This window comes from Homarus americanus, unplaced genomic scaffold (assembly GCF_018991925.1).
Source record: "Homarus americanus isolate GMGI-L3 unplaced genomic scaffold, GMGI_Hamer_2.0 scaffold56009, whole genome shotgun sequence".
NCBI lineage: Eukaryota > Metazoa > Arthropoda > Malacostraca > Decapoda > Nephropidae > Homarus > Homarus americanus.
In genome coordinates, this window is record NW_024739542.1 from 4,078,911 (window position 1) to 4,094,318 (window position 15,408).

Sequence of the window (15,408 nt, forward strand, 5' to 3'; positions counted from 1 at the left end):
CCGTCGTAGCAGTAATTACTCTAATAGTAAATAATAGTATTAAATAGGTGGGTCAGAAGAATTATCAGATGCAGCAACATAGTAGTAGTAGTAGTAGTAGTAGTAGTTGTAGTAGTAGTAGTAGTTGTAGTAGTAGTAAGCAGTTAGTCATTATTATTATTGTCGTTATGGAGGAGAGATCCACATAACTATTAACCATCATTATTATCATTATCCTCCACTGAGCGTTGATCTCTGACGTTCATCTCAACACTCGTCTGTCTCCCAGGTGGACAACATTCAGGTAATGGAAGGTTTCTCTTTGATGTTTTCTGCCACTCAGCACTGGTCTTTATCTCCGGGGGGAAACTTGATGGGAAATGTAATGCGAAGGTTTATAATGTGGACAACACACACACACACACACACACACACACACACACACACACACACACACACACACTGTCGCTCTGCGTGTGTTTTATCCATTTCACGACAAATTTGGAAACCTCATTCGTTAATTTGGTATTATATTTTTAATTAAGAACTTAATGAAGTAATAAAATGCCCAAGATTGAAACTTGGGTGAGAACTATGTTAGCATCATTAACTCGACACAGAGGGGAAAATTACCCGCTGTACGCACGGTGTATATATATATATATATATATATATATATATATATATATATATATATATATATATATATATATATATATATATATATACATACAGTATATACCGTGCATGCCGACACTACCCATGACGGCGTCTCATAGTTATTCTCTTCACCAACGTGGGATGATTTCCGAGAGGACTGACAATTTCCTTCTCACAGCAACATGCGACAGCGGACTCGGCCAATACGTTAGTAGCATCGCTCTATCTGACAATAACCCAATCATGTGTTGCCGCTGTTTTGCCAATATGCTTCCAAATATATCAAGCACTTTATGACCCCAAGTAATTGAAAATTTAGCCAGAAAAGCAATTGATTTCGGAGGGCAGTCAGCCAACAGCACAAATTGTAATTTGCTGTCATGATACAGTCTGAAACTGGACGCGGGATACAGTCCATGCATAGGATAGAGTAACAGCATTCATATACTGTTAATAAGATTGCTTTTGTTTCGGCCGAGTGAATCTGTGGGAAATTCCTACAGATACACTGACCCCTCGACCACCACCTCTCTGTTTCTCTCTATCTTACTATCTCCTCGCCCCCATTCTATTCTCCTTCCTTCTCACCCTCACTCTATCCTGTTTCTTCCTGATTTCCATCTTATCGTACCTCCTCACTCTATCATGTTACCTTCCCACCCTTACTCTCTCCTGATGTTTCTTCCTCACTTTCACTCTATCGTGCTGCCTCCTATAACCCTTATGTTTCCTCCTTACCCTTCACTCTTTCTCTCTCACCTTCATTCTACCTTACTTGTCTCTCTCACCCTTACTCTATCCTGCTGGCTCCTCGCGCTCACTCTATGCTGCTGCTGCTTCCTCCCATCACGGCTCCTACATCCTCCAGCACTAACCCATCGTTACCTCCAGGTCGGGTGTATATGTTTTGCACCCTTGCCTGGTTGTCCACACAGGAGAGAGAGAGAGAGAGACACTCCGTCGTAACTCAGGTCAGGTACTGTCCACCCAACAGCTTTCAATTACACAACTGGAGCTGATCCTGTTACAGTATCTACCGTCCTTACGATGCTATAATCACATATACTTTGTTATGTTTGAGATGTGTTATGAGTGGACCACAATTATTGATACTTAGCAGTATCTGGTATATAATTACTTGAGGGTCATTAGGCGATGGGGATTTTTCTTTAGTATTAAGGAGTGTTTTGTTTTCCATTTTGTGGTGCCGAAGCAATATAGATGCCAGATATTACCAAATGTTCATCTGTCCACTTTTTTTCTCTTTATTATTCGTCTTTTTCATCATCTCCATCTTCCTCATCTTCCCCTTCTTCGTCTTCCTCATCTTCGTCATCGTTATTTAATCGCCCTATTTACACCCATTATTATTATTATTATTATTATTATTATTATTATTATTATTATTATTATTATTATTATTATTATTATTATTATTATTATTATTATTATTATTATTATTATTATTATTATTATTATTATTATTATTATTATTATTATTATTATTATTATTATGAAAACCTTCTAAATTAATATGAAAAAAAAAATAATTACAATCCTTTTTGGCAACATTATAATAACGCCGCAAGAAGCAAATTGAACAGTGCTGACAAAATACATACTACTGTAAAATGTTTGGTTCGTGGGTCGCGGGACAACTGCTGTTTATACCTGACAGGTCGGGCGAAAAATTGCCAAGGCGTTTTACTCGTGTTTTTCAATCAGCGAAGTCGCCTCCATAATATATGAATTAAATGCGCGTTCGCCAAGCTTACAGGATTAGGAAGGATTTATTGCTGTTTTGCTGCGTCTGGGATGGAGTTGTAGCTTATGTCTGAGTGTGTGTGTGTGTGTGTGTGTGTGTGTGTGTGTGTGTGTGTGTGTGTTTTGGAAGGCGTCTTTATTCTTGATATTATTATTGTTATTATTATTATTATTATTATTATTATTATTATTATTATTATTATAACTATTTATGTTACGATTATTACGGTTAAATATCATCATCATCATCATCATCATCATCATCATCATTCGTAACTTAAATTTGAATATAACAGCAAGCAAACCTGGCAATGATAAATGGTTAACATCCCCCCTGTACTGGACCTCACCCCTCCCCCCCTCTGTATCACTGTATACGGCAGCAGTGTAATAATGAGTGTTGACAGTGACCTGCAATCACGACTCAGTCTCGGAAGTAATAAGTTCATCCTCGAAATGACCTTCTCTCCCTGGCTCGCTCTTGAACAATTTACTGTATATGAATTTTGGCTTGACTGTGTTGGGGTGAAGTGTTCTTTTGTCTTTCTGTCTGTTTGTCGGTCTGTCGGTCTGTTTTCCCTGTCTCTCTCTCTCTGTCCTTCTGCCTCTTTCTGTCTGTCTTTCTGTCTGTCTGTCTATTTATCTCCCTCTTTCTGTCTCTATCTGTGTGTGTGTGTGTGTGTGTGTGTATATATATATATGTCTGTTTGTCTGTCAATCTGCCTGTCTCTCTCGCCTTTGCTTACGTGTGTACCAACTACTCAGGACCTGTAAAAGATGAAGGACTGGTATAATCAATAATAGCTACATAGGTTTGGTTAGATTAGGAAAATAAGGATAGATTGGGCTAAACTTTGTGAAATTGGGAGTAATGGGCAGGAAGTGAAAGGGAAAAGGAAGAAACACATAATTATAGTTGTGATGGAGAAACAAGATAATTTTTATCTATCTACATGACAATTTATTATATAATGGTCCTGGTGGTGCAATAAAGGTATGAATATAAAGTAGACCAAACTGTAACAACGCTACCGCAACCATCACTGTTTTCGCTAAGATTCAGAATTACCATTATAATCCCCAATAGGTAGTAAGTGTATGTAATTTGTGCAGGTATTGGGAAAAAAATCAATGTACAGTACATATGTGTATAAACATAATCTTAAAAACAGTTAGTGAGTAGCTGTGAGAGGAAAAAGGTGTTTACAGTACAGAATAATACTTAACAGGACACGAATAAAGCAGGATAAGGGGAAGAACTAATATCCCGTTACGTTTTCTATACCAGGCGGACAATAAGCTTTGCCTTAATTTAATTCCGTTCATTTATTTCATGACAATTAGCCAGTAATGTTAGGATAAGCGCTCGTAGTACTGTAGAACTGGACCTTCCATGCTACTTTTTCACTACACCCGAGTGACAATATTAAAACAATCAAATACGCATTATTTGTTATATTATTTATAATACAATAAGTGTGATTACATGACTGAGGCAGCAACAGGATATCGATTCTGATTAAGTTACAGTAAATATTTTATAGCCCATTGCAAAATTAAACAGGATAATATTTGGCTACAGGGCGACAAGGTTCTCCCAAAAATTTCAGCTTAAAGCCAGAATTTGTTTCCGGGAATATGAAGCAGTGACTGGTGTAGGGCCATGGTGTAGTATCTCCTTGTCCTTAAACATTATGCTCACAATGTTTGACTTTATCATCAGCTGTTACTGTTACACTGTTAATAAACTGTCCTGCTTCTGCTTGTTGTTAACTTGCACTAGGATGAGGATCACTTTATTTGTTTCCCACCTTACCTACCAGGCCCCTCACACACACTAATTTAGAATAAGATTTTAAAGTCGCCAGACGAGTAAATAAATTCAGGATCAAACCAGTGCCGGGTTTAGACCTGTGGAGGCCCATGGACAGCCTCTTTGTGGAGGCCCCCCCTCATTATAACTACCCAAGAGGGTGGGGTGGCGGGTGAAGCGAGCCTAAACATCTGGGAGTTCCGGGGGGCGCTGTAAGCCCCCGGGAAATTTTGAAATTTGAGCACTTCTTTGGAGAATTTTGAAGCCATATGCAGTTATATTGAGGAAATTAGAACATTGAGAAATTTTTAATTAACTTTATATTTATTGATAGTGTACAAATTCCCAACACACACACACAAAAGTGAGACATGACTGGAGTCATTCATGTGGTTTCAAGTCGACCAGCCCTGATATAGCTACTACCGCACATGTGGAGGCCCCGAGATTATGAAGGCCCCTGGGTAGCTGCCCACTTTGCCCACTCCTTAATCTGGCCCTGGATCAAACTCTCCCCCCCCCCCCACTCCCAGTGACCTATCAGTGAAGCTCTACGAGGAGTTCTCCCCGGAAGTAGCCACATCTCCCTGCTTCATCATTAACTCATCTCCCACACAAGCAGATATATATTTAACATTATCAAGTGATTATAGTAGACTGAGGTACGTAAATGTGAAGCCTCTTATAAGCTTTAGGAGCTATTAGGAATTCATTCTGCCTGTCTGAAAGTGTAACGACATTACTTGACTTCTTGACACATTTGAAATGCTCTGGAAAATGTGCAAGAATTCAATTAAACTATATTGAAGTCTTGAGCCCAAATGAGTATCTAGAGAAGTACAAGTAATTGGTTATTGTACTGTAACTGTTGAGTTAAGAGTTACTGTAAGGTCTTTACTATGCAGGCTGTTGTAGAGTCCTACAGACTTATAAGATATATTCATTTGTACTGTATGTAGCAAACTAGAAAGATGTCAGAAAACTGATGATTTACTCAAGTTTGTGAGTGTAAAGTAAATACTGAGGTACACATATATTTCGTATGTAAAAAATACTAAGCACAATTTATAAACACTTGCGTGTGTTATGTTTATAGGTTTTATTTGTTTAATACAATTGTGAATTCACTTAAAATAAGTAATTGAACCCCGAAACTTCTCGTTAGTAAGCCACATGTTCAAGGTTCAACTACTGTTATTACTTTTATTGTCTTGTATAGGTTCCGGTTAAAGGCCACTTCCACTGTACAGTTGATATCAATGTTGAGAAATTTTTGCTAAATAAAATCGATACAATAACTTAATGTATGAAAAACGCTCGATGATACATTATAATTAAACAACATCATCGATAATTATTTCAGCAAGTCAAATATTGAACTACTGGCCGCTATATACGTGTGTATATACAGTATGTACACACACACACACACACACACACACACACACACACACACACACATTAGCGAGACATTGTATTTTACCCACAGGTGCTTGCCATTACCACCCAGTTTTATAGCTATCTCCCTTGACAAACTCGCTAGCAATTTCAACTTGTGTCTGGCGTCTTGACTAGTTCTGTCAACTCGCTTGACAATTTGGGGAGGGAGAGAGGGAGGGGAGGGGAGGGGAAGGAGGGAGATCGACTCGAACTAAATGCGACGCTTCAAGTCTAAAACAGGCAGCAGCAGGGAGGTAAACTTTACTTGGCGATATCTAATATATATAAAAAAAAAGATAATGAGGAAAGTTGTTTAAGTTCCTTCGTCTTGTCTTTAAGGGGATAACTTCAGGTACATACCTGGGTAAGTTTCAGATCAAAGGTGATGCATCATGATAAAAGTTTCAGCTTAGGTAGAAAGTTTTAGTACCTAGAAGTCATGTGAGGTAAGTTTCAGGTTTTTGGGAGTTGTATTAATAATATTTCAGATCCCAACAGTTGTATTAGTAATATTTCAGATCCCAGCAGTTGTCTCACAATGCGATGAATTTTGGTGGGCAACCAAAACAGCTTCCCTGTTGACAGAGTCAAAGGCCTTAGTTAGGTCGATGAAGACCATGTACAGGTCACGACGCTATTCTCTGCACTTTTCCTGTATCTGGAGGGCAGCAAAGATCATGTCAGTGGTGCCACATGATGGTATAAATTCGAAAGCCACATTGCGATTCTGGGAGGAAGTTTTCCACCTCTGGAAGAAGTCTGTTTAGGACTCGGGCGAGAATCTTGCCAGGTATGGACAGCAGCGAGATCCCGCGGTAGTTGCCACAGTCTGACCGGTCCCCCTTGTTCTTATAAATATTGACGATGGAGGCGTCTTTAAGAGATTGGGGTATTTCCCCCTTCTATATATTCTCTCAGGGGACAGTGGTCTCCTGGTAAGCAGAGGTCCTCCTGCTTTATACACCTCGGCAAGGATTCCACCAGGTCCTGTCTGTCACCTGTTATATACTGGTACTCACCTGTTATTTGTCCAGGTAGACGTTAGCGACACAACAAGACTGTATTTTTATGACTCGAGGGAGAAATGTAATCTGTATTTCGAGTGCTTGACTCGCAAACATGGTTGTCTGGCTCCCTGGATAAAATATGTCTTTTGCTCTGTATTAGTCTTTGTGTGTCTGTCAGTCTCTCTCTCCTCAACTCTCTCTACACACACACACACACACACAGTTTTTATGTATATATATATATAAATATATATATATATATAAATATATATATATATATATATATATATATATATATATATATATATATATATATATATATATATATATATATATATATATATATATATATATATATATATATAGATAGATAGATAGATAGATAGATAGTCAGTAACACTACACTGGGATGCTCCATGACCACTACTGTCATCACCAAAATGCCAACATGTGTGTGTGTGTGTGTGTGTGTGTGTGTTAATTTTTGGCTGTGGTGGCCGGAATCCATGACGTTTGTTTTCTGTCCATCTTTATGTTAAATTAACTTATCCTTCTAATACCTCCCGACCAACTATATATCTCCCTGACCCTCAACTGTGTCTTTTGTCTGTCTCCATAATTCGCACAATGACTAACTCTTGCGCAGCACTATTTCGGAACAGTGGCATTGGACTGTTGTTTGTAGTGAGTCAGGAAGTAAACTCCTAGACATACCAAGAACCACCACCTTTTTAGGGTATTTAACTTTGGCTAAAGTTTAGTCTATGTCTACGCTTATATTATGCCAGACAAATGTATATGAGCCACGAATACCTGGATATTCACACAGCTGTTAACTATAGGCCGGTGATCCAGGTAGACAGGTGGAGGATGTGAACTAACTCCGCCAACACCAGCTGTTAAAAGTGTTGATGGTGTTGATCATCCTCATCCCCCTGTTGCCTGGACATCCGCCGCTGTCCACAGCGTCGCTTTCTACCGCCTTTAGCACCAGTCTTCGTCCGTCGTGCGTACTGGGGATAGCACTGCCTTCTCGCTAATTGTTGCATGTTTATGTGATGACGGACGTAATTTAAAGTTAAAGCGATTAGTTGAGTGTTATTAGCAATTAGTGCGTTAGGTTAGTAATTAAACGATGTAATATTGTTGAAAATATGTAGTACAAAGGTTGTTAATAGTGAAGACTGTTGCATAATACAGTTCATTTATTGAGTACATTATCTTCTGTTGGTGTATTTATGGCAGGAAGCTTCACACCTCACGGCAACTTTTACTTTTATTATTATTATTATTATTATTATTATTATTATTATTATTATTATTATTATTATTATTATTATTATTATTATTATTATTATTATTATTATTATTATTATTATGTGGTGACGTAGCTCATTTATTGATAAAATTGATTCACATTGGTTTCATTAAAATAAATTATATTATAGAGCAGCACCTTCCTGAGCCCCCCCCCCCCATAGTGGCTGCCAGCTGACTGACTTAAGAGAATGACAACTCAAGTCCACCTCCACTCCCCCACCACTCTCCACTTCCTCTCTCCCCACTCCCCCTCCACACTGGCACCTCACGATCAACCTCCACCCTCCACCCCCTAACCCCTCCCCCCCCCGCTTTATAAATGAGACTATTACAATCCCTGGTGTCGAGGCTGGAGAAGTATCGCTTTACTCATTACATTACCAAATTAAACTCGGCCTTACAAGTTGAAGTGAATGCGGCCCTTCCATTCCTTAGGTCCATGCAAATTATCCTCGTCGCGTACATGGTGAAGCGAAGAGAGAAGAGACAGAGGAAAGAAACTAGGGATAAAACTAACAGGAAGTGAAAGAAAGAAATAAGAATACTTAAAAGGAAAATGAAGGGAAGGACGGAAGGAAGGAACAAGTGAAGAACTAAGAGAAAACAGCGAGGAAGGTGAAAAAGAAAAAAAAACTAAATATTTATTTATTTATTTATTTATTTATTTATTCATTTATTTATTTATTTATGGGCTTGCCCTTTCAGAGTCTCAGACAAATAATGAAAATTAGCATCAATACGCATCATACATCTTCATTCTTTCAACCAAATATTTGGAATAATTCTATGTTCATTGTCAGTGTTAAAACAGAAGTTAAGGACCAAATAAGCGGAATGAAGTCTAACGAAAGAAAAAAGTTCTCAGGAATATAATACTGATAATCTTTACGTAAAAACAATTTGGAGACAATGAAAGAATTAATTTGCGAAATTCAAAATTAAAACATCAAAAGTATAATATGAACACTTAGACAGAGAATCTTGATAACATAATCATCAAGAAACTCAAGAAAAATTAAAATAACGATTGTTTAACCTTAGATCAACTGAAAACAAAGTGCATAAGTTTGCTGTTTTGAATCACAAAGTATCCTCAAAGCATTTCAGGAATAAAAACACCACCAATATCCAAGAACACTCCACTTCAACAAATTATCTCAACAAGACACATGTAATAAAGTTTCAAATATTGATGAATGACAAAATTTAAGATAAATCAGAAGACCAACGAGAGACTTTATATATTAAAAAGAAAAAACAAACCGTGAAAGGTCAAAGTGATCCTCAATAACTTCTTGGTATGAACTGGGATCACTAAAATGTGGTAATAACCAAATAACGTTCTCTCTTCTCTCACATTTTATTTGCAGCCTTTTAACTCTGCCTCATTCCTCTGCACATAAATAATATTTTCGCATATAATTTAATATAAATGATATCAAAACGAAGAAAACCAATAGGCTACATTCAATTCAATTTCAATTTCAATTGTTTATTCCTTGATAGAGGAAGCGGGATCCTAGTGCTGTCACTAGGTACCCCTGTACAATGACACCAGAAGCATCTGGCAAGTGTGACAGGTATATACAGCATAAATATTATAAAGGGGCTTACTAAAGCCTAAGGAAGGAAGGATATTCCTTTAACACATAATCAATGTTTTTTACAAAATATCTGGCCAGTATGGGGAGGATCATCGTGTCTCCGTCAGGGGGTCGTGGAGTGGTGGTCCAGCAGGCGTCACGGAAGCGTAGTGTGTGGGGACATCTTAGGAGGTAGTGGATAAGGGTGCTGCTGTCGGGTCTTCTGCCTAATGCACAAGAGCGTTGCTCAGGGGATGCAGGGATACCAATCTCCCAAGCAAAGTCATACCCAATGATGATACGGGCAGCAATCACGTCCCCTTTCCGAGACCCTTTCCCATAGACGTACGAGAGGTCAGGAAGTTTACGGAGGACATCGTACAAGGTGGGCGGGGAGTCCAGGGGGATGGTTGCTTCCCGAGCTTCTCTCTGTTTGCGGCGAATTTGGGTCCTGAGCTGTAAAAGTGTTTGAGGAACAACGTAGTCAGGTGTGGCCTTGTTGGAGCCAGTCTTGGCAAGGCCATCTGCTGCCTCATTCCCCAAGATACCGACATGACTGGGTATCCATAGGAATGTCACAGGACGGCCTGCATCCTGAAGTGTGGATGTTAACCCTCGTATTCGGAGGATGAGGTCCTTATTTTCCCCTGATCCAAATGCGATCCCGTCAAGAGCAGACCTGGAATTGCAGCAGACAAGCAAGGGGCAGAAACCATATGCTTCTTCCTCAGCGAGAAGGGCAGCAAGGAGGGCTGTTAGTTCCGCCTGAGTGGAGGGTGCCCCGTCAGAAACTCTGAGAGACAGTTTGATAGGCTCAGGGGCATCAGGACGGGAAATGTAGACACCAGCCCCGGCCCTACCTGTAGCGGGGTCAACAGAACCATCAGTGTAGAGGACGACCCTACCTGGGGACCAGTGGGCGATCCTGGAGAGGTGGTATTTGCAGAGAATAACAGGGTTCACCTGGGATTTCGGGAGCGGTCCACCGAGGGCAATCACTTCAGGTTGAAAATCCATCCAGGGAGAAGGAGACGAACCAACAGCAGGGGTGACAACAATATCAGGCAGGAGGTCGTGTTCCTGAAGGGCTCGGATGAGTGACCCTCGCCACTGTCTTCTAGATGGAGGTCGGTCTCGGATAGCAGGAGTCAAGTTGGTTTGGACATAGTTGCCCCGAGGATCCCGTAGAATGGAAACGGCAGTTTTTAGGTAAAACTCCTGGACACGATCCTGTAAGGGGGAAAGACCAAGTTCGGTATACAGAGAAGTAGAGCGTGTCCACTGAGGAGCCCCAAGGATGATACGAGCAGCTTTCCTCTGGATAACTTCGAGACGGTTGACCGCAGTCCGACTAATGTTGACGAGGGCAGGGGTGGCATAGTCGACACAGGAACGGACAAAGGACTTGTACATGGTGAGAAGTACAGGGATGGTGGCACCAAGGGAACCCCTGCACATGGTAGAGAGGGGAGCGAGACGCCGAAAGCATATGTCTGGAGATAGCGGACTTCAGGGATCTGACAACGTGTGCGAGTTACATACACACCCAGGTATTTTGTCTCATTAACCCAGTCCAAGGGCGTTCCTGATAAGAGAAGGGGTGGAGGTACAACACGACCGTGCCACATGGCTTTTGTTTTCGCAGTTGAAAGAAGGAAACCAAGTGAATCACACTCTCTGGAGACCAGATCAAGGGCTTCCTGCATGCTGAGGTAGTCAGGGGCTTGGAGCAGGATATCGTCGGCTTATCCTGAGTGGACATCTTCTGTCGGCCACGGGAGAGATGCAATGGAGTGCATGAGAGTGTTAAACAAGGTGGGACTCAGGACTCCACCTTGAGGGGTGCCGAGGTTTATTTCTTGAACAGGAGATATAGAGCCTTCAACGCGAACCCGGGCCTGACGTCCAGTGAGGTAAGAGGCGATCCGTTGTAGAAGTCTCCCTTTAACCCCAAACCGCGCAAGTTCAGCTAAAATGAGGGCAGGCTGAGCCGTATCAAAGGCTCCCTTGATATCAAGAAAGACGGAGATGCGGGCAGTCTGATTGCAATAAAAGGAAGCAATGGAGTGTGCTGTGCTGCGATGTTGAATGAAACCATTGAGGGAGTTGTGGAAGCCGCCTATGGTGTGAAGAAGGCGACGATGGAGTATCCTCTCCATCATCTTACAAACACAGGAGGTAAGGCTAATGAGTCGATATTTCCCAGGATCTCCCGGTTTAGGGATGGGGATAATAGTGGCATTTTTCCAGTTGGACGGGAGAACCCCATGTTCATAAGACATATTGTAGAGAGCAAGCAAGGGGCCGTTAGGAATATTAGTACAGGCGTTGAGGATGGAGTAGGTTATCTGATCATCCCAAGGAGAGGTGTCTTTTCTGGAGCGACGAGCACTGTCAAGCTCGAACTGTGTAATGGGATGATCAGTGGGGGCAGGGGAGGTAAGAGCAGCACGAACAACAGGCTCAGACGCATCGATGCGAGCCTGCACTGCCTCCTGCATTGGATCTGGAATTGCCTCAGGGGAGGAAGCTCGTGCCCAGTCCTCCATTAAAGAGGAAGCAAGGGAGGCGGGGTCAGGGTGGGGAGGAGGCCTCCGTCGAGTACCCAGTATAGCAGTAATCCGATTCCATACATAAGAGGGTGACGACTGGAACGATAGAGACCCCGTGAAGGATAGCCAGTCCGCCTCACGTATCCGACGGCGCTCCTGAGTTGCAAAGGAGCACCAATTTTTTAAGTCTTCCCAGTCCTCTGGAGACCGAGACCTCCGTATGGCAGAGTGGAGATCACGGCTTACCTGCCGGAGATGTCTCATGGCAGGGATACGATACCAGTAGTTGGTGGCACTTCTGGGGTGACGGGGAGGGCGTGGAGGGGTAGCGCGATTGACAGAGTCATACACGGCATCAACAAAATCAGCGCTGTAAGAGTCAAGGGACTGGGGGACAACATAGGAATCCGCCCATGTAGAAAGGTATTGGGTAAAGGAAGGAACAGCATCTTGTGTGAGACGAAGGCGAGGGGATCGATAAGGAGCTGATGTCGGGGCAGAGAAGGAGAGCCTGAGATGGGTAGTAACGGCAAGATGGTCACTGTACAGAGCAGGCTCGGTGCAGACGGTAGGATGAAAGGAGGTATGACCGTTCAATAGTAAGCCAACATCAAGGAAACTATGGGGGAGGCGAGTAGGATCGTCAGGACAAAGAAAGTGAACATCATCATCCCCATTAAGAAACTGTGAGAGATGTGAACCGTTAAGGGTACATGGCGTGGGATGATCCGGAGTAAGAGTGGGATGGCGGGCATTAAAGTCGCCAAGAACAATAGTGGGAATCCCATCATGGAGGTCGTGAAGAACCTGGGGGTCCAGAGAATCACTCTTGAAATGAGCATTGACTACACGAAGGGTCCGGTCACCAAGAGTAAGGGAGACAGAAAGTAATTCAGACGGGGGTCCATGTGAGTCAGGTGAAAGGAGACGAACAGATGGAATGGTGTTACGCACAAGGGTGAGGAGGCCACGAGCCTGCCCACGGTACCGAGGCAGGGTGTAAACAGTATAGCCAGAGAGGCGGAGTGGAGTAACATCGTCTGTGATGGTTTCCTGAAGTAGAGCAACATCTACTTGATGGGAGAGCACAAACTGGGCTAGGTCTGTCCGGCGAGGTCTAAGTCCCTTGATGTTCCATTGTAAGAAGAGGAGGGAACGGCCTCCGGTGTGAGATGAGTCGGTGGGGCTAGACAGGGCTCCAGAGGAGGTACCAAATTCTGTTGAGAAAAATGGAGAGGGAGGAGTGGGAGAGCGAGGGATGGATCCTCCATCTCGGGAGATGGAAGGAGGCGGGTCATCAGGGCTTGCAAAGTGCGCCCCTGTTGGGTCAGGGTGTCCAGAATGAGTTGTTGTTGTCTCTGCAATGTCGCAATTGTTTTCACAAACAAGTCGAGTTGGGCAGAGAGAAGGTTGATTTGCTTGGAGTGGCGATCCAGACGGAGAGTGATTGTTTCCATAGAACCAACTTGGTGTATCTGTGCATGAGCTGGAGGTGGCGGCGAGGATTGCCGAGGGCCCGACTGGGCAGGTGGTGGTGGTAGCGACGGAGAGGGACGGTGAGGGTTCAGTTGAGTAAGAGGTGGTGGTGCTGGTGAGAGACAGCGGGGGTCCAGGTGGGCAGGAGGTGGTGGTGACTGTGTGGCAGGGCCGGCAACGACCTTGTTCCAAGAACGGTAGGGAGAGGGAGGGAGGGGAGAAAGGATGGGTGGTAGGGGTGATAGGCAGGGTGGTAGAGGAGAGGAGAGGAGATCAATGGGAAATCCTTGGTGGATGGAAGAGGCGGTGGTGGATAGGAGTGAGGTTTGGTTGACAGGGGCTTCGTCAGAGACAAGGGCGGTGGTACAAGGTAAGTTTTCCCCGGGCGAGTGCCAGGACGCTGTGGACAATTGGCATTCCAGGCGTGGTGACTGCCATGGCAATTGACACACCGTGGAATAACTGGGATTTTGTTCTGAATTTTCGATTTGCATTCCACTGTTTCGTGAGGACCTGCACAGAAACCGCAGGCGACCATCCTCGTGCACTCCCAGGTGCGATGTTTCCACGATTGGCAACGACCACAGATTTTCGGGGTTCCGATAAATCGGTCGAGAGGACAGTTGTGAATTGGTCCTACATTCACCTTCGGAGGGAGGGGGCCCACCCACCAGCCGATGAGTTCGTTGGATGGACGCTTGGAGACCGGGTTGATGCGGCGTTCCATGTCCAGTAGTTGTGGGAGAAGAGGGCGAAGATCGTCGATAGGGATCTCCCAGGGTACGTGGCGAACCATTACCTTGGTACGACGAGTTTCTGGGGTAATGATGGTGAACTTCAGCATCACCTCCCCCTGGGGAGCAGGAAAGCCCACCTGAGTGAGCAGGCGTACCGTCTCGTCCATTTGTGTGGTGACTATCACGGCTGTGGGACCTCGGCGGAGGCGAAGTGTTGAGTCCTGAAGTGGAGAGCAGTGACGGAAGAACCAGGTCGTCCGTGTGCTCAGAGGCAAGTCCCGAGGGAAGGCGAGACGACGAAGGCGCGACGGGGCAGGGAGACAAAGGGAATCCCCTATGTCCATCGTCGGCGGAGGGTTGGTCATTGAGCCACATGTAAGCTCACTTGGGGACCCCGATGACAGGAGTCCACCCTCTACAGCCCCAGAAGGGGTGCAAGGGGGAGCCGTGGCCCCTGTTCGAGACCCTGACTTCTGAGGTTTCTGCTTCTTCTTTGACGTGTCTTCAAGAAGAAAGTCGTCAGCATCACTGTCACCTACTGCCGCCGTTTCCAACGAACGGGAGCGTTTAACGGCGGGCATAGAGCACGTTGGCAACACTGCAGTCAGGTGGAGTGGTAATGACGTCACTGCTACGTCACACTATCACATTGCGCATGTGCAAACTTGAAAAACTTTGCTCAGAGGGATCTGGTGGTAGGACCAGATGTTTTATCCCCCAAAAATGACAAAAGTCCAAAAGTAAAAAAAAATATATATGCCACTGTGCTGATAACTGGGTCTTACTATAGTTGTCTGCACAGGCTGGGATTGGTAGACTCGCTGAATTCGTCAGAAATACGAATTTAAGGAGCAGTCTCTTACAGCCTTTGTTGACACTACGCAAGCATGCGATAGTCAGGCTACATTCCTCAGACAGACAGACAGACGGGCAGATCATTGCACGTCATAATGTTTATTGTAATAATTGGCAACTATCACGCGCTCTAATCAACGGTATCAAGAGTGGGGCAGTGTCTACTAGCAGAGTTTTAGTTTAACAAATTTATTGGCAGAGCTTGTAGTACAGTTTGCCTAT